This window comes from Hemicordylus capensis, chromosome 1 (genome assembly GCF_027244095.1).
Source record: "Hemicordylus capensis ecotype Gifberg chromosome 1, rHemCap1.1.pri, whole genome shotgun sequence".
NCBI classification, from domain to species: domain Eukaryota; kingdom Metazoa; phylum Chordata; class Lepidosauria; order Squamata; family Cordylidae; genus Hemicordylus; species Hemicordylus capensis.
The window spans coordinates 339,785,591-339,806,223 of NC_069657.1; the positions used below are offsets into that span (position 1 = coordinate 339,785,591).

The 20,633-nt window shown below is 44.9% G+C and overlaps 1 long non-coding RNA gene across 3 annotated transcripts in view; it reads left to right on the forward strand.

Moving 5' to 3' along the window:
• LOC128340008 (uncharacterized) overlaps positions 1-14,999 on the forward strand; it is a 58,282-nt gene extending 43,283 nt beyond the window's left edge. Inside the window, exons 3-5 of one of the 3 annotated variants that reach the window (XR_008313399.1) lie at positions 941-1,041; positions 4,394-4,489; positions 14,874-14,999. This is a non-coding gene — a long non-coding RNA (uncharacterized LOC128340008). Of the gene's footprint in view, positions 1-940; positions 1,042-4,393; positions 4,490-4,833; positions 5,011-13,378; positions 13,501-14,873 lie in introns of those variants that run through there. The other 2 variants (XR_008313398.1, XR_008313397.1) reach the window with 2 other exon arrangements.
• Positions 15,000-20,633: the final 5,634 nt, after the last annotated feature.

Sequence of the window (20,633 nt, forward strand, 5' to 3'; positions counted from 1 at the left end):
GCCAGTCTGTGAAGACAATACTGAGCTAGATGGACCTATGTTCTGACTCAGGATGTGGCAGCTTCCTATGTGCCTGTGTTCCATCCATCATTCAGATAATGTTACGTAATGGTATGTATGGTAACTTTCAGGGTCTGCTGGTGACACAGAATCAGGGCATGCATTCCAAGCATGTAAATGTAGTATTACAATACAAGGAGTTCTAGCACAAACATCCCTGCATATCTTAGCCACTGTCAAAAGCAAATAATAATACTCATTGAGGCTGTTCTCTTGTGCATTGTAACTCAGGCTAGGGAAGCTCAGCCTGGGTTAGGCTGCGTACAAGAACTGCTGGGAATGGGCCCGATCATGGCTTGGCAGCACTGCCTAGCCTGGCTTTTTGGTCTGGCTTTCAGCCTAGTTAACAGCATCCGGGATTGTGTGTCTCCTCAGGCTGCATTCAGCTTGAGGAGACACAGAGATGGGTGCCTATAGTGCCTGCCTCCTGTTGAAATCCCCCAATGCACTGGTCTCAGCACTCGGTGCATTGTGGGATACCTGGAGGCTGGAATGCATCGTTCCTGCCTCTGAAGCTCCATGCTGCCTGGTGCAGCAGCAGATCATCTGGGAGCATGGTTAACGCTCCCAGAAATGCTCCATAGATTGTCCGGGGTGAAGGTAAGATTCTGCCCACCCGGTCGTGTGAATGGCCCCATTGTTTTAAAACCTTAATGAAACCATATTGTGTCAAGGAGGGTGTGTGTGTGTGTGTTCAACATTTGTTCCATAATCTGAGTGATAGTTAAGAACAACTAATGCACAAAGCTGTAGCATTTTATTCTTTTGAAATTCAGATTCATTATTACTACTTCAATTAATCCATTGTTTTGTTGCAAAGATGCAAAACTACTTTACAATGTGCACATTTAATTTGCTTTGCTTTCAATTTCATTATCAGTGACTCACTATCGCTGCAAAATACATCTGAATCTTCAGGATGACAGTGGGTAAGAACAATTGCAGCCAGCCATAGATCTGAAGAAAACAGATGGGAACCATGTGAGTGGGAATCTCTTTCCTGGCACTTACTAATAGATGCTCTTGAATCAGGAGCTTCTTAAGGACTCTCGGGCACACATTTGTTCCCTGTATTCTTGGGCACATTTAACCTTGCGTATGAAGGCACCAAGACTACCAGCCAGCAGGTTTTTCTTTAATAGCACTTGGTTATGTTATCAGGAGAGGTCACTGCTGTAGTTTTTCAAGATCTGTCATTCTCTCAAGGAGGCTGCATTGCCATCAAAACAGAGGAAGTGGGGAAGTTTCCTGGTTTCCACTATATGGATAATAATGCTTAGCATTTTTATAGCACTCTAGTGTCCAAAGAGTGAATGTACATTATCTCAGTCATCCTTTAAGGTAGATTAGCATAATTATTAAATATGGAGGGCGGGACTGAGAGTTGCTTGCATAAGGCCACCATATGCCAGAACTGTGATCTGAACTGGGGACTGCTAGTATTTTAGCCATTCTGCTACATTAGCTCTCCAATGGGCCTAGACATCTAAAGCAAAATTCCACTTACCTTCCCAAAGCTGACTGGCAGAAATGGCATATTAAAGTGAGTGCTTATTGCTCTCTGGCTGAAACCTTGGGAACTAATTTGGTACGCAGGTCGGAACATTTTCTCTTCCTTTTGCAGTCTTTCTTTCAGGGGAAAGGGGAGCTATGGCATCGACAGTGAGAACCAGTATTAGTTCCTCCCTTTCCACTGATGATTATGGTTGTTGTTATGTTTCAATTTATACATATATCCATCAGTGAACATGTCACCTTACAGAGTAACATAAAACAGCATAGGCAGGTCCCTGCTCCCAAGGAGCTTGCAATCTAAAATACACCCCTTTCTCAGGCTACAGCAGGGAAATGTAAGCCAGCTGAGATTCAAGGTTAGAGAGCTGGTTGGGAATGGAAACCAGAGGATAGAAATGAGGATGGGAAAACAGTATGAAAAAGATGAAACTGGGATGGGGAAGATGAAAAAGAGGATGGAAACCAGATTAGTGCAAAAAGGAATAGGTTTATACTATTCAAAAATGAATAGTTTATACATATATTATACTATTCAAAAATGAATAGTTTATACATTCTGTATGTGTGCCTACAAAGTCTCATGATCAGTGAGACTCGCCTTAAGAGGGTTTACGGGGAGCCTGCTCTCCCCACAGACGATCACAATTGCAGCCCTGGTGGCCACCCACACGACTGCCAGCTCCGTCATGGAGCCAGCAGGGACTGCAGGGATCAGGGGCTGCGTGGCCCCCAGAAGTTCCAGGATGCCCCGCATGAGCGCGTGGGACATCCTGGAGAGACCGTCAAGCCCGGGAGGCTGCTTGCAGCCTCCTGGCCGAGGGTCTCCTCATGTGTCGCCACAGCTCGGAGCCGCTCTGTGGCAACACATGATCAAAAAGATGAGGTTAACGGAACGTTCGCTCTGTTCACCTCAGCTAAGAGGAGGAGTAATTTGGGAGGGTTGCTGCCCGGAGCCGCACAGCTCCCGTTGCAGCACATGATTGGCAAAAAGCGGGCTAGGCTCCCTTAGCTTTTTGCCAAGCATGAGAATTGCCTTGCTGTGATGTTCATTCTTTGGCTGGGTCCAAGATTTGTTTCTGAGGACACTGATAATTTAAATAATCTTTTATAGAGGGCAGCTTCACACATTGCTTGCAAGCCAGTAAGTAGGGAACATTTAGATGAAATTTTGAGAACTAGGAGCGTACGTGCTTCCAATGATCATGACATCTGAACCTGCCCATGTCTGGTTTCTACACTGGTAAGCAAGTTCCACCTGACTTTAATGCAAGGTTTTCGGCTCTACTTCAACTCTCGGTGACAAGCGAGTAGAAGATTGCCAGCAAAAATTGGGCAGAACTTGGCAAGCCAGTGTGGGAACCAGACTTGGGCAAGTTCCAACATCACTCCTGTTGGGAGTTTGTTCTCATGGTTACCCAAATTTTACCTAAATGTTCCCTGCTCCTGGCTTGCTGGCAGTTGTGTGAAATGGCCCAGAGATGTATATCTCTTTTTCATGACATAAAGGGGCTAACATTTATACATTCTGTATGTGTGCCTACAAAACAGCCTGGTCAATATGTGAATAATCTGATTTACATTCTGAGCTGCAGAATAGTTTTAAAGAAATTAAGTTTGATTTATATACATGCCAAGCATTACAAGCCAAATTTGTATTCTGTGACTTCACTCGATAACACATGTTCTTATGTGTACAGACTTAGGCAAACCAGCCTGTATCTAAGAGAACAGGAAACTCCAGGGCTTGTAAACAAAATGACTTCTAAAGGGTTCTACTTATATCATGTTTTTTAATGATGAAGAGAGGAAAATGGGGAAACTTTGAGCCAGTTCAGATAATATTCTTGTCTGACTGGTTCACCCCATTCGATAAAGATGTAAGTACATAATGACTGCACACATCTCCCCTCTCTAATGCGCTGTTCTTTAATCATGTGAGGGGTAGTTTGTTCAAATTGCTCCTCTACATGTGGTCCATTTACTATTTGGACTGCCTGTAGTGGGGAAATTTAGATAAAGTGCATCCCCCATGGGATTAAGAATGACACATTAGAGATGGTTACACTCTCTGTGCACTCATCTTTATCTCATGTGGTGGGCCAGTTGGGCAAAGTATTGACCAAACAGGCCCATAGTGGCATTCTGGGGTGAATAATAGCTGAGTAATAATCACTTCCCTTTTTCTAGTGAAAGGCAGTGATTATTGTACAGTATAGTGGGATGGACAGAAGGAGCAGTGCCATTGGCTCAGAGGTGGCTGAAATAAACTTTCACAAAATATAAAACACAGTCCAAAGACTTGGAACACTTTCTGTATCTCTTCTGGGGGTTGATCTGTCAGAGGAGGGATTACAGTGGGCTGTATGCTTTGGACAGGACAGTAAGGAAAGAAGGGGAAATGCTGGCAGAGGTAAGTGGGATGGAGGCACCAAAAGGATAGCTGAAGGAAGAGTGGAAGAACTGGTGGCAAACTAAGAATCCAGGACCTAATGGGAGGATAGGAGGAACTGCAGGAGGCCTGAGAGAAAGGAGACAGAAGGGGCTAAGATCTGAGGAACTGATGGGCTGGACTCTCTATGGCCTTGTCTTAGGCAGTAAATTGGTGGAGAGAGAGCAGCGGTCATTGGGGCCACCACTGTTGCCATTGCCATTGCGAGCCACTCCTCTTCTTCATTCCCTGTATATAATAAATATGGAATAGGCAGGAGAGGAAAAGTGGGGAGAGGAAAAAGAGTCGCGGAAAACACCCTAGATCTCTACTTCCTCCTCTTCACCAAACTTCCTCCTCCACTCTGTTTCCCCTTCTGTTTAAATATAGGGAACAGACAAGGAAAAGAAGTGGAGGCTCCTTGTGCATTGACCTGTGCTTGGAGGGGTGGCAGCAAGGCACCACGCACCACCAATGGACTAGAAGGTAAGGGCTGCATGCTGGTGGTGGGCAGGCAAGGTGCCTCATTCTGCTGAGCAAGGGAGTAGTGACATCATTTGATGTCCTGCCTGAAATGCAGGCTAGTCTTGGAATGGCTCAGAGAGGAAACGTCTCAAATAGCTTAAGAAAAGGAGGGGGCTTTGCTCAAAAGGAAGGAGCATACTAAAAAGTTAGTTTGGGGGTATTGGCAGATAACAAAGGTGTCAAGGCAAATGGGGAGCTGAATTTTACCTATGGATTTGATCTTACTAGCCACATCTCCAGCGGCTGGTCACTAGTGACAGGAAAAAAGAAGGAATGTGAATGTGTTGAATCCTCTTTTATTACAGCAATACAAAGCATTTTTCCTGCAACATTTATCCAAGCCTGGTGTCCTACAAACTGTAAAGAATAAGGAAGAAAACATTTTCTTTTGGCCCCCAGCCATTTCCCTCAGGCAGGACAACATAGCTCACATCATGAACTATGTGAACTGATCCAGAAAGGTCCACGAAAATAAAAATGGATGTCTGCCCTCAATCCATCAAGAAATCATTTATCAGAACTGCTAATACTATTATCAATTCACTGGCCTGAAACTGGAGCTTATGAACTGGATTTGGCTAAATGAACTTGAAAATGACCTCTGGCTGGCATCTGTGTGACTTTGTTCATTGTAGATGAAAGGCTTGCTTTAGAAATCTACATTAGTAGTGTGCAATGATGAGTGATTATAGAGCTGCATGTTTGTCAGGTCCTTTTGCCTATTGCTCAAGAGAACATTAGGTAAGGCAAGTCACTCTCATCTTTCAAGTAAAATATAGGTTGTATTCTATGCAGTGTAGCCACCTAATGGTGCAGAGGGGAAATGACTTGATTAGCAAGCCAGAGGTTACTGGTTCGAATCCCTGCTGGTATGTTTCCCAGACTATGGGAAACACCTCTATTGGGCAGCAGTGATATAGGAAGATGCTGAAAGACATCGTCTCATACTATGCAGGAGATGGCAATGGTAAACCCCTCCTGTATTCTACCAAAGACAACCACAGGGCTCTGTAGTCATCAGGAGTTGACACCGACTTGACAGCACACTTTACTTCACCTCTATCCAGTATGTTTTGTTGTTTAGAAATTTGTCCAGCTGGGGATCCTGTAGCGTGTGTGCAGTGGAATCAGAAAGGAAAGGGAGAGAAAGGAGAAGAAGAAAATGGAGTTGTTTCTGAATAAACTCTTCATTAAATCTATATAAGATTACCCTGTGTGAGGGAAGCAGCTATAAAACAATCGCTGAATTCAGACAAGAATTTGGAGGTCCCCAAATAGCAGGAAACTGGAGGTCCTTTCACCTCTGGTTTCCTAACCCGAGTGTCCAAATTTGGGGAAATGGAGTTTGTGGGGGGAAACAACCCACAGTTTCCCTCCCCAAACTCCACTCTGAGCCTTTGGTTCAGAGTGGAGTTTGGGCATTGCAAATTCCATTTCGGTGGCGCCACATCTGAATGCTGGCACTGCAGTTTCAGCCCCACAGAGCCAGAGTTGAGGGAAGAAGTTCCTCCCTCACTCCAACCCGATTGGCTGTGTGGGCTGTACTTCTATCAAGAAGGAAGCCAGCACAGCCAGCTCTCCCACTTCTCTGCAGTCTCGCTGACTGCAGAGAGGCAGTTCTCCCCAACGTCCAAACGCAGACAGGAAAGCAGGAGAGGAGGGGGTGCAAAACTGCGGGTCCATTGGCTCTGTGGCTCTGAGTTACGACAGAACAGAGCCAATATGTTATAGGTTATTTTACTGATTTTAGTCTCAGTTTTCCTTTCCTGAGTGGACTTTTTGAGCCGAAGCTTTTCTTCACTTTTCAGTAGCACAAATTAGCAGATTCATCCCCTCCCCCCTTTTCTAGATAGAATAATAGAATTTAAAAGGCACATTTGGCCACTTTGGTTCTTAAACATCCCAGTGTTCTCACTTTTCAAAACAGAAATGTTCATACCAGTTTAGACCATTTGTTTAACGGTGGGTGACAGGATGTGCAGTGGCATGGAGCCATTGAGCACTCGTCAGGGCTGCTGTAGACTCATAAGGTAGTCTCAGCACTGTAGAGAAGGGATGGTTGTGCAAGCAGCCCTTCTGTAGTTGCTCCCATTCACAACAATGGAAGAAACTGCAGCAGGCACCAGGGCTGTCTTACATGTCTGCATCATTCCGATGCAGTCTGCAAGAGCTCCATACCATTGTGCACTATGTCAGTCATTATAAGCAATTGTATGGCAACTTTTCTGCAGGACCGTACAGAAAGCTGGTTGCAAAGCACCTGCAGATTCTCATACAGTGAGCTACATGCTGAAGGGTACAGCCAAAAAAAAAAAAAAAAAAAAAGCATCTAGTGGGCCATTAACAGGGATTAATTGCACCTTAGATAAAGGTAAAGTGTACCGTCAAGTCAATTTCAACTCCTGGCACCCTGTGGTTGTCTTTGGTGGAATACAGGAGGCGTTTACCATTGCCTCCTCCCACGCAGTATGAGATGATGCCTTTCAGCATCTTCCTATTTTGCTGCTGCCCGATATAGTACCACTGGGGTTTCGAACCAGCAACCTTCTGCTTGTTTAGTCAAGCATTTTCCCACTGCACCACATAAGGTGGCCTTAAGGATGTGCAAACTTATCAAATGGGTCATCTCAAGTATTGAGGGCAAATTCACACTACCCAGCATCCTGACTCTAATAATGACGAAGTCTCCCAAGGAGTGGGACCCAATGGCCTCAACTGAGACATAGGAAAATCACAAGGTTGTTCATCACCAATTTTATATTTATATAATAAATTTATATTAATTATCCTGCCTTTCATCTTAGAAAGCCCTCAAGGTGGCATAAAAACCGATTCAATTAAAACAAACATCAATAGAAACAAAAACAGCAGAGCAGTAAAAAAAAAAGTATTAAAGAGAAGATTAATAACAGCAGCTAAAAGTTAAATAAAAAGGAATCCTAGATACCATTAAAAGCTTGAGTGAACATGATACACTTTTGGTGATACCTAGAGGATGAACAATGAAGATGCAAACATATTTAAGGAGCGAGTTCTGTGAGCGTTGGGTGCTATGACAGAAATGGTCCTCTCACTGATAGGAGCAACTGGACAAGGGCCTCAAAGATTATCTTAGGTAATGGGCCATAGGTCAGCGGACCTGGGCTCAGAGGCTGCCTTGGTGCTTCAAAGCCCACTCATCTCAAAATCAATCCAGCATTTTGCCAAAGTGTTGCACCTTGATTAGGCACCTCTGAAATGAGAACTCTGAATTGGGCCCATTGCCCACAGGAATGTTGAACAGAAGAGGCAAGAATTAATCTGTTTTTAACTTTACTGTGCTCCTGTTGCTGAGGGAGGTGCAGTTGCCATGACTTGACTTACAAAAAGAGCTCCCCCCACATTTGCATCTACATGTCCTGGGAAAGACATGGGTGCTCCTGGGAACTGTAATCTTTTCAGAGGCTGCTGCAATGGCTCAAACCTTGAAAAGACCATTTCCAGGAGCACCCATGCTTTCCTCAAATTTGCAGAAGAACTTTCCAATGCTTCATCTGGACATCTTCTTGAAAGTGAAGAAGCAACAGCCATTATTCCCTTACTTCTAGGAGCAAAGTCAAGTTAAAAATAGATCAGTTTGCATTTCTCCTGCCAGGTAAGTACAGGGACCAGAGGACTGCGCGTCTGCGGCAAATCGCTAAGGCTGTCCTCATGAGCAGTCTAACCCAGGCTAGGGCAGCCCTGGCTAAGCTGCCTGTGTGCAACACTGGGGATGAGGCTGATCGCGGCACTGTCGCCTCACCTAACCGTACTTTTAACCCTGGCTTTTAGCTAGGGTCAAGGGCGCAAGCGCACCCATAACCCTGGCGCTGGTGTTGTGTGTGTGCTCGGGTGGCATGCAGCCTGGGGCATACAAAGAGTCAGGTGCCTAGAGTGTCCAAGTCCCAGGGAAATCCCCCAATGCACCACACTCATCGCATGGTACATTGTGTGATTTCTGGAGGCTGGGACATCTAGTCCGGGCCTCCAGAGATCAGCGCTGCATGGAGCAGCATGGATCATGTGGGGGCGCGTGAGCCACATACCACATGGAAGATGACAGATTGTTTGAGGGGAAGGTAAGCTTGGTCTTGCCTTCTCCCCTCACCCTCCCCACTCACCTCAATTGGTCGTGTGCATGATCTCCCTATTTGGATCTGAATTGCAGCAGGCTGACTTCAGAACAATTTGACCCAAATCAACCAGTGGCTTATTTTGGGTTATTTCAGGGCTTACCCTGGCCAAACTCTCTTTATTCTGTACTGAATAGTAATCAAAATCAATGCACTGCTCTAAATTCTCCCACTGTTCATGTGGGAGAAGCTGGTTCTTCAGAAACTGCAGTCCTTTAGTCCTTAAGGCTTTACAAGTCAAAACCTCTGTTTTGTATGGATCCCAGAAACACACCAGGAGCCGGGGAGATCCTTTAATATTGAAGTAATATGTACATCATGTACATCTGAAGTAATATGTACATCATGTTAACTGTGCCAGTTAACAATCGGTTAACAGTTAACAATCTGAACCAGTTGATGTTTCTGAATGCAAGATGAAGTTTATTTTTTAAAAGCCATAATAAACAAAACACATAATCCCAAAACGGCAAACATAACAGTTTCCTCATCTTGTCCTAATGTATTACCAAGCAGCAGCCTGGACCTTAAAGTCTCTGCATCAAGAAATAGATGCTTAAAATGATGTGTATAGCATAACAAACCACACTTTTACACCAGCCATTTAGGGATATTTTATCCTGATCTTGCCAGTACCTAACTAGATAGCTTTAGGAGCAGGGGGTAAATCATGGTTTATTCTAATACTCAGCTAGGCACATTTTGTGCAGTGTTCCAAGAAACAAAACAAAACAAAACCAACTGTGTGGTGTGAAATAGGTTTTGTGCAGTTGAGTATATGAGGCTTAATAGCAGCAGTTTTCCCTTAAAAATATAGATGAGGAAAAGAAAAAAGACTAAAATAGGTTTCCAGGCAAAATACAAAGTGCTAGTTATAACTTATAAAGCCCTAAACGGCTTAGGCCCTGGGTATTTAAGAGAACGTCTTCTTCATTACGAGCCCCTCCACCCATTGAGGTCATCTGGAGAGGTCCATCTCCGGTTGCCACCAGCTCGGCTGGTGGCCACGTGGGAATGGGCCTTCTTGGTTGCTGCCCCGAGACTGTGGAATGCGCTCCCTACTGAGATACGAGCCTCCCCATCTCTGACCATCGTTAAAAAGCACTTGAAAACCCACCTCTTCACCCAAGCTTTCTCAGCTTTTTTTTTTTTTAAAAAAAGGTTTTAATCTCTGGTTTATTTTTAAATTTTTAATTTATTTTTAAGTTTTTGTGTATGTTTTTAACTTGTTTTATGCTATTGTTAACCACCCAGAGATGAAAGTTTGGGGTGGTGTACACATTTGATTGATTGATTGATAAATAAATAAATAAATAAATAAATAAATAAAATGTAAACGCAAATGAAAATGAATACTGTTTCCTTTCAGTCTTTATAACCTTACTAGTATTTTTAAGCCCGTTATGATAACGGGCGCTAGCTTTCTCTCACGCCTTTTAGGGTTTTTTTTAAAATGTTTTTTTAAAAAAAAAAAAATTCTGAGGCCGGGACTGGGGGTGAAGCGGTGGCCCTAGAAATCCTTTTTAAAAATGCAGACGACGACGACGACCTACCACCCTCCCTCCCAACTGCCAAGCCCACCTTACCCCGGCCTGTGTCAGTCGGGCAAAGATAATCCTTAATTTCAGAGGCAGAGAGGAGCTTGCAAATAGAGCTCCTCTCTGTGCAAAGGCTGTGCCGGAACTGGCAGCATGGACGTAAAGGACACAGTTGGTGTCCTTTGCGCCCAAAACGCCATTTGGGGAAGAGGCTTTGCACATAGAGGAGCTCTGCTTGCGAGCTCCTCTATGCCTCTGAATTTAAGGTCTAGCTGCGCCCGACTGACACGGGCCGGGGTAAGGTGGGCTCGGCAGTTGGGAGGGAGGGTGGTAGGTCGGCGGCGTCGGCTGCAGCAGCATTTTTTCCTCCCTCCAGCCTGGCTCCGACGGCGGCGCCAGGCCTCGGCGGCAGCTCTGCCGCCACCTCGGCCGGCTCCCCCCGCCGCCTCTTCCCCCTGCCCGGCTTCGGCGGCGCGGCCAGGCCTGGGCCGCGCCGCGTCCTCTGGGCGAGGCGGCGGCTCTGCCGCCGCCTCTGCCAGTGTCCCCCGCTGGCGCTTACCCGGCTTCTTCGGGGCGGCCGCTTCTGGCCGCCCAAGATGGCCGCTGGGTGCTGGCGGTCGTGTCTCTCAGCTCTGTTCTGGGCATGCGCTCTGTGCATGCCCAGAACAGGTGAGGCACGAATGCACGCTTGGTGTCCGTCCACGGACGGACACCAAGCGTTTTATTAGAGAGGATATTACGGGACTAGTTATTTGACAGATCAAAGGCATTTACTTGTACTGACATCTGCTTAAACTCTGGCCACCTTCAGACATACATATAATTGTGGGTCCAGCGGACCTGGAGTTTGCCTCCCAGTCCCCCAGCGGTCTCCCAGATGATCAGGAACTGAAGTCTGGGAGAACACAAAGGGGCACAACTGGCTGCACGGTCTTCCTCCGGCCCTTGAAGGAAAGCTGTGTCTGCCAGTGGGTTTTAAGGGGAGGGGGTAGTTTCCTTCCTTAACTCCAGTTTGGGCAAGATGTCCAAACTTGGTGACACAGTGGAGGCTCCTGACCCTCAGTTTGGTATGTATAACTCACTACAAACCAAAGGTTCATTCTGAGGTTTGGGGGAGGAATTGGAACCGTGGTTTGGTCCAGGAAGTGCGGTTCCAATTATTCGGATGCCACAGAGGGCCAGCCTGAGGTGGGTTTGCCTTGGGTTTCTTGTAACATCTGAAGACAGTCAACATATGCAGGTATGCAATAGTTACAAAGCAGTACAAAACAAGGGGGGCAGGGAGAGAATTCATTTCCCCTTCCCTCTCTCCGGTTTTCTTTCTTTCATATACAAAAGGTAGAATGGGCTGGTGGCTGCTTGTCTGGTAGGAGTGGGCGGGGGGAAGGCTTAGAATAAACCTCGGAGTAAAAATGTCTGAGAACACAATTCAAGATGGCATAATGGTCTAAAAACCTTTGCCCCATTTTTAGTTAGTATGTAGCTGCTTTCGCCAGGGGAAATAAATCATATACTTACGTGTAATACAAATGCATTATTATATTTATTTGGTCTCTCATTTTTTAAATTTATATAGGCCTGTAATGAACTCAAAGCCACTTTGAGCAGTGTTGAGAAAAGCAGGGTAAAAATATCTAAATAATTAAATGCATGTGTAGAATCAGAATTGGAAGCTTTTTGGTTGGGCCTTATTAGCTTGATTTTATCAAGTCCCTGAAAAGTGACTCTGGGAGCTAATTTCCCCTTATGACTCATTTTTCACATATTTACAATATGTAGTTTGGGCCAAACTAGATATGATGTTACACATCTATGAGGCGAGTCTCACGATCGGTGAGACCCACCTTCAGAGGGTTTGTGGGGAGAGCGGGCTTAGCTGATGATCCCCAGGGCTGCCAAATCGGCTGCCCACATAAATGCTGGCTCCATCATGGAGCTGGCAGGGGGTGTGGGGATTGGGGGCTGCGTGGCCCCTGGAAGTTCTTGGATGCCCCGCGAAAGTGCGTGGGGCATCCTGGAGAGACCCCGAGGGTCAGGAGGCTTGTTTCAGCCTCCCGCTGGGGGTCTCCTTATGTGTTGCCATGGCGTGGAGCTGCGCCGCACTGTGGCAATACACAATCAAAAAGCCAGGGTTAGCTGAATGCTCATTCCACTAACCTCGGCTAAGGGGAGGGGGAATTAGGAGAGTTTGCTGCTGGGAGCTGTGCAGCTCCATTGGCAGCAGACGATCAGCAAAAAGCGGGCTAGGCTCCCTTAGCCCGCTTTTTGCTGATCATGAGAATCTCCTCATTGTCTAGTTTGGGGCTTTTTAAAAACTCTAAAGTAGCATGTTGCAAAGGGTTCTACCAAGATTGGAACCATAGCACAGAGGTAGGAAGTGCTTCATCATTTAATTCTGTGCCATTTTCCTGCTGAAAATTATCCCATCTCCCTCCAGATTCCACCATAGTCTCTTTGAGCCTCTGATGCCATTTGCTCAGGGATCCAGAGAACCTTGGGGTGGAGACAGGAAATTTGGCAGGAAATTAGTGCGGAGGCACCTCCACATCATGATCCTAATCTTGACTGAAACTCCTGTGTGGTTGCTAGATGATGGTGTGTTTAACATCATGCTTAGTTTGGCCCTTTTTGTTCTAAGAACTAATGAATATACAGTCCAACTCTGTTAATACTGGTTCACGCAGGCATGTAGAGCCATCTGCACTTATCTGCACTTGATTCCTTTATATATGATTGACAACTGAGTGTATGAGCCCACCTCATTGAAAAGCATTGTTTGGGAAGATGTACAAGTTACACAGGCAAGTGTTTGCTTGATGTGAAGTCAGCAGATGATGAGCATGCATGTGTGAATCTGTTCTTGGATGATAAGAAAATAATCGTACCAGAAGCAGCCCAAGACTTTTGGGTGCCTGAAGCCAAATGCTGCCTCCCTCTCATTTCCAATCCCTCACTGCCCCCTTACTTGGTGCATGGACAATTTCATTCTGCTTGCTTGGCCAGCAGGCAGGCATATAGCTGCTACTCTTCCTCTTCCTCCTCCTCCTCCCATGCTGAATTTGAAAAGGAGGATGGGGCAGAAGAAAAAGTGAAGGAGAGGAGAAGAGTGTGTTGGGCTAGATTGCATCTTCTCTTCTCTTCTCTTCTCTTCTCTTCCATAGCAGCAGCAGCAACAGCAGTAGCACTGCCCAGCAGAGAGCCTGGAATGACCCTGTCCACTGGTCCACTGCCCCTGCCTGGGTCCTTGGTTATCTACCACCTGAGGCAACTGTTTCAACTCACCTCCTAGATGGGCCAGCCCTGAACCATATATAAAGAAACTATGATGAATTTTTTGGTTTTTCCAGGCCTAACAATTTTATTGTGGCACAAGTTTTCATAAAGAGAGCGCAATAAATATGTTTAATGCACAGTGTTCTATGCCGCTGTATAATCTTGCATCATTGATCTCCACTCTGTTGCCCATATGATTAAAATGCAAAAGGCTTGCCCATATGAACAGAATGTTAATCACACCTTTCCTTCTTTCCTTCTTATACAGCTCATAATACCTGGTTCATTTTCTTCCAGTGAAAACTTCCATCACTGGTCGTGGTGTGTGTGTGTGTGTGTGTGTGTGTGTGTGAGAGAGAGAGAGAGAGAGAGAGAGAGAGTGTGTGTGTGTGTGTGTGAGAGAGAGAGAGAGAGAGAGAGACAGAGACATTATGCTGACTATGCTAAAAGACACAGATCTAATACAGGGTTCAATCAAGTCTAGAGAGAAGCTGTAACACATGCTGACATTATACAGTAGCTGCTTTGTCATCACTGCTCTGAGTGATGTGCAATGTCATCTCAAGATGACAGGCCACAGCTCAGTGAAAACGAAAGCTTCGAACATAGATCCCATGGTATTCTACACAGCACATTTCAGCTCGGACTTTTTTTTGACAAGTGCTGACTGACAGAAAGGCCAGACAGGTCTTCAATTACATTATTGCCTGACAGGCTTCCAAAAGAACCCCCTACATAATGCAAAGGAGGGAAAGGGGTGGGGGGACCAAACCACTTGTTGACAGCCTGAGCTAATTTGTTTTGACTTTCATCTCAATCCTATAAAGATCATTCTTTTGTGGGGGTGGTGCAGGTGGGTGAGGAGCAGATTTTTTTTTTAAATGAGTCTTGGTTTTAACTTCCTCTATGTTGGCCCATTTCCCCTCACTTTTTGCTTCTTTGGAAGCCTTAATTAATCTGTTCTGCAGCTTACAAAAGCCTGATTTCTTGCCAAACTCACTTTCCTCAAGTTCCTATGGATTTTTTTTTAAATTTCTCCAAACTCATGTGCATTCATTGTAAAGTTAATAGTCTGCTTCAGAAGCTAATTACTATCTGTAGGCTCACCTCTATGACACATAGGTTTATTTATGGTCTAAAAGCCTTGAACTTTGCCCGAAGTGTAAAACTTCCAGCATCTGATATACTGTTATATTGGCAGTAGCACAAATACTCTCTGGTTATTACTGTAGTCCAGTGGAATATAAATGAAGATGATGGATCAAATGAGAATGTGCAGACATGTGAAAAATGTTTTCAGTGGTGGCAGGGGACAGGGAAGAAAGGAGCAGGACAAAAAGAGGAAATGTTTCCCTTCCTTAGGCTCTCTTCTCCACCCTCCAGGCCCCATGGTGTTTGCTCTCTGGACAACCCCTGAAGTCTCTCTGTTGGAATCAAGAAGTGCCCAGCTCAGGCAGTGGAGCTGTGACAGAACTTCCCAGACTTGTCAGTGTGAAGCCAAGAGGCAAGAGGGCCCAATCAGCAGCTGTGCCTTGAGTGTCTGGGATGTGGTTGCTGCCTCTCAAGCTCCCTCTTGTCCATGGCTATGTGAAAATGAAAAGCAAGGGGACACAGTTGTTTAAGTGTGCCCCAGGAAATTGGGATGGAGCTGTTGCTTGGCAGAGTTTCCTGGAGCTGCCCTGAGAGCTCAGGATGTGTTGCCTGGCAAAGACTCCTCTTGCTCAGCATCTCTGTAGAACTGGCAATCAAAAGTACTTTGGTGGAAGCCACACCTCAGGAGCCTGGAATGCAGATGATACCTGATGGAGACTCTATGGAGCCAGTCGGCAAGAGGATCAAGTGGGGCCATGTTAGCTGAGGGATGTGGAGAAACCCTCTCTGAAAACTCTCCAAATTTCTCATTGGGAGGAACGATGAAATTCTCTCCACATTTCACTTTGGAGGAATTTTGGTTCCAACTCTAAGGTTAAGTGAGCTGTGCTAAGCTGGCTTCAGGCCTGTGCATCTTGTCACTGATATTCACTGGCAGGATAAGGGTATTGCATTTGCATATGCAAATCTATCAGAGAAGAGTTTTTTTAAAGCCCTCATGATTTTTCTGCATACCACCAGGTGATGGAAGCACCCTACCCCCACAACACACACCTTTGCTCCATTTCCCCACCCATGGGGAAAGCAAGGGGGACCCACACTGAAAATGGGAAGGGTGACTAATTTTTTTTAAAAAATGTGGTCTGAATTAATCAGAGTCTTTTGTGATAGAGCTAAGAGTGGATATATACTTTTTTGTATCTGTGGGCAAGACAAAAATATTTGCATTAAGGTAAAAATAATCTATTTTTCCCCCCAGGGAGAGGAAAGGTGAAAATAAGTTATTATACATGTCCCAGAAAGGCATGTTGATAAAAGCAAATCTTATCAAAATCTCATTGAACAGAAATGCCAATGTGTAATGCTGCTGTATAAAAATCTTATTAATATTTGATTACATTTTCATTGTTTCTAACACATTCCATTAGCAATGTCATATTTGTACCACACTATAAGGCACTGATACAATACATTAAATGGAAGCTTTATGTTCTAATTATTTGATAGAAATGTGATGAACTATGCAAATCATTATAGCAGAGTGCAACTCTTGAGCACTTAGTATTATGCAAATATTTAGTTTGTTTGCTCTTGATTTGGTATCCTCGATGTCCTCACATTATAAGTCCAGGCTGCTTTCCAGCAGAGGCACTATTTCAGATGTCAGTGCTGAGCAGAGAGATTTACTCAGGTCCAAAGGTCAGCTCTTGGATAAAGTCAGGGCTAAATTGACTTTACCCAAGAGCCAAAAATAAGCACAATCTAGGAACAGTTAAAATGGTCCTATTGAAATCTATGGGACAACCTGATCACACATCAGGAAACTCATTTGGGATTCTTGGGACAACTTTTGGTCATATCCTGAGATGCATGTTTGACTTGATTAATCAGTGTAATAAATCAGGCATGCATCCTAACTGCCTTGGACATTTTCTGGGTGGAAAGGTGAGAACAAAGCCCCCAAATAAATGTATTAAAATGTACCACTCATTTGCTTGCCAACCACAAGCAAAAATGTTGAGAAACAAGTCTCTTCACATTCCCATCATGGTGCAGATCATGCAGTTGTATGAGGTACATTTCCCCACTCCACCTGCAGTTTCAAATATTCTTCAAATGATGAGAAAAAGAATCATGAATTTGGTTCTTTGGGGTTTATACCCTGGAAGCTGGAAGATAGTTTGAAGCTAGAAGACAGTTTGAAATGGCAAGTTACTTCATGTTTCGGAGAAGCCGTTTTCCTCTTGAGCCGCAAAGGGGTACTTGCTTCGAGGTTTGACAAGGCAAAATGTAAATGTATTCTAAACAACTAAATCATTGTTGAATTTAATTAATTGCTTCAAAGCCAGATGTTAATTGATTACAAAGAAACCCTTTAATCAACTGACCGTTCTGCATTTCATATAGACATTAGTGGTTTCAAAATCTGTCCCTTGCTTTCCAGGCTTGCCACCTGTCAAAAGTAGCTTGATGTCTGAAAACCAAACCATGCTCTTACATGGATATGCCACCTTCAATTTAATACAAACATAAAAAAGAACAAACAAAGTCCCTGGCAGATGTCACTGTTTTTTTAGCTTATTGAAAAGAAACGTAAGCCAGCCAAGAAGATGAACTTCAACAGCTATCACATAAACATGCAATTGTATCTTGGAGCTAGAAGATGGTCTGCATTTGAACAACCATGGTGGGCTCAGGGTTGAGGGAGGTCAAAAGAGGATCCTGCATCTAAAGGTAAAGTTGTGTCATTGAGTTGGTATCGACTCCTGGTGACCACAGAGCCATGTGGTTTTCTTTTAGTAGAATACAGGAGGGGTTTACCATCGCCATCTCCCATGCAGTATGAGATGATGCCTTTCAGCATATTTCTGTATCGCTGCTGCCCAATATAGGTGTTTCCCATAGCCTGGGAAACATACCAGCGGGGATTCGAAACAGCAACTTCTTGTTCCCTAGGCAAGTTACTTCCCCACTGCACCATTAGGTGGCTTCCATCTTGCATCTAGAAGAAGCTTATTATAGAGTCTTGAAGAAAGATCTCTAATGGAGCTTAGAAAACTTAGGCAAAGTAGATCTGAGATTTTCTTCATTTTGGCCTTCAAAGGGATCCAAGAGCTGAACCACTCACAAAGGGCTCAGTGGTCCCACTCTGGCAAAGCTGGGTTGCCCGCTCCCTGTCATGGAATGTCGAGGGGGGCATCCACATGGAATGCATTATTTAAAAAGTTGGCAAACAGATGGTTTTAAATAGTGCTTAGTATGGTTGCAACAGAGATTTCACTGTGAGAAAATCTATTGCACACATGGTACCAAGGTTAAGCTGGTAAACAAGAAAATGCCAAGGATGAGGCTCTTCACACTTCATTAACTATGACCCTTGTGTCTACACATATATTCAATCATCACTAAAGGAGCTATATATCCTGTTTCAAATTTTTCCCTTTAGATCCATTTCCCCCCGTGACATAGTTGCATTTTCTATCCTTGCGTGTGTTTTTGAGTATATGCATGACGGAGTCTGCTGAGAGTCATTTTTCTAATATACAAGGTCCTGTTATTTGCCCTTACTTTTGCAACTACAAAACTGTCAACAGATTTCACATAGTTTAGTTTCTATATATGCTATGTAATGATTTTCCAGTCCAAAGATCAGAGTTCTTATATCTAACACTGCATAACAAAACAATGCGGTTTACTGCCTGGGGGCACAGATTTGTGAATGCTAGCAGAAAACAGTGCCATATTATTTATGTGAGATTATCAGACAGATAAATTGATGTAAGACTAGCATAAGCTTAAAGGAACAAACACTATCTTGGGAGCCAAAATCTTACTTGATTTAGTTCTGAGCTAGTAATGTACTTAGTTTTGACCCTAATGCAGTGCTAACATACAGAGACAAAGATTGGTGACAAGAGAATAGCATAGCTACTGCTGTGCCATTCTTGGCCTGACCTCAGCAATACCTCTCACTTCATCTTTTCCTTCTCAGAATCAGATTCAGGCCTATTGTATTTTCTGTTTAGGAATGAACCAAACAGAATAGATCACTTCAGAGCTTCTTTTTTTAAAAACTGAGTCTCCTGGTCATGTTAGTGATCTATCCTCGCATAGTGGCACCATTCTACAACACTGTGACTTGGTTCCCTCGCACTTCTGAAGTCCATAGTTTATTCAGTGAGGCAATTCTCATGATAGGCAAAACGCGGGCTAAGGAAGCCTAGTCCACTTTTTGCCGATCGTGTGCTGCAACGGGAGCCATGCGGCTCCCAGCAGCAAACTTCCCAAAGTACCCCTCCCCTTAGCCGAGGTTAATGGAGCGAGCGCTCTGCTAACCTCATCTTTTTGATCATGTATTGCCTCAGCGTGGCTCCGTGCCACGGCAACACATGAGGAGACTCCTGGGCTCAGGGGTCTCTCCAGCATGCCCCGCACAATCACGCAGAGCATCCTGGAGCTTCTGGGGGCCACACGGCCCCCAATCCCCGCAGCCCCCACCAGCTCCATGACGGAGCCAGCAGTCGTGTGGGCAGCGGATCTGGCCGCCCAGGGCTGCAATTGTGATCGTCAAACCGTCTTAAGGTGGGTCTCACTGATTGTGAGATTTGCCTCATTGTTTTTCATCAGTGGGAGTTAGCAAAAGGAAGTGACCCTAGCTGGAAGCCTGAGATAGCACCTGTAATAGGCATTTCTAGTTTGGAAAACGATGCTTTCCCAGCCAATTTTACCATTTTTGTTAGCTCATATCCACCCAAGCCAGCTGATGTACATAGGCATTATGGAGAGATCCCATCCCTGAGTCATGCTTATCCCCTCAAGACTTATCCCCTTGTACCTACATAAATCCCCTTGTAACTACATAACATGCAAATTCTGGGTAGAGATGTTATTCTGGCATTGTGAGAGCATTATGGCAATGAAGTATGCTTGGTGCAAAGGGCAAAAATGGATATGCCAGGAAGAAACAGAGCTTATTTGGATTCCTGTGTGTGCTCAGAGGTTTTTTCCATCCCCTGTTGGAATAATATGATTCTAAAGACATAGGCAGTCGAACTAACCATATTTCATTGGTAAATCCAAATGCAATGGAGCTATATGAAGTGGAAGGGTGAGTCAATACTCAAGTCTGCTGGAAAAATATCTAGCAGGCACTGGCAAGCAACCTTCTGAACATGAGGGAAGTATGGCTGGCTGGGATGAAGGGGACTGGGCAAAATTGAAGTCATCTTTGGGCATGACAGAGTGAGACAGTTACCTGAATTAGATCACTGGTCCATGAACCAGTCACTCTGACTGGTTATGCACTACACTTTCTCAGGTCTCTGGATAGAGCTTCTTAACCCTTGTTCCTAGGAGGGTGTAGCAAGAAATCAACTTTGCAAGGTGCAAACACATTGTCCACTAAGCTTGCGCTCGTCCACTAAACTATGAGGCTAATCATATGAGTGTGCAAAACTGGGCAAAGGGAGCCCAGCCTGGTTTTGCTCGATGGTGTGAACCACCGGGATCATGGCCGATCCTGGTGGCTACACGGTGGCAAACCCACCTAAGCAGTCTCCTGTTTAAAAGAGGTTAAGGGAGCAAGCACTCCTTGACCTCATTTCCCTGATCATGTGTCTGCTGTGGCTGCTTGCAGCTGCGGCGGGCACACTGGGGGGGCATTATTGGGGCTTTGGGGGATGGGGCACTGCACAAAATCGCTTCTCTGCACCCAAACCATGGAGCGGCCAGGTGAGGTACGGGAGAGCCACAGGTGAAGGTTAAGTGAGCATCTGGAGGGAAGGTCAGGCAAACACGCTCTCCCCACAGACCACCGAGGAACTCTTCTCCATGACTGTGAGAAGAGCTCCTATTAATTTGTATATCGTCTATTCAGTACAGATGTTTATGGCTGGGAGTCCTATTCAGGGTGGAGGAGAGGTTGTGTCATGTCTTAAGTCCCTGGAAGACTACAAGGGGCCCAGGCTGGACTGCCAGGCTGTACCTCAGCATCTTTCTGGAGCAGAACCCACCTCTCCTATTTTCACTGCAGTCCTCTTTCCCATTTAGCTT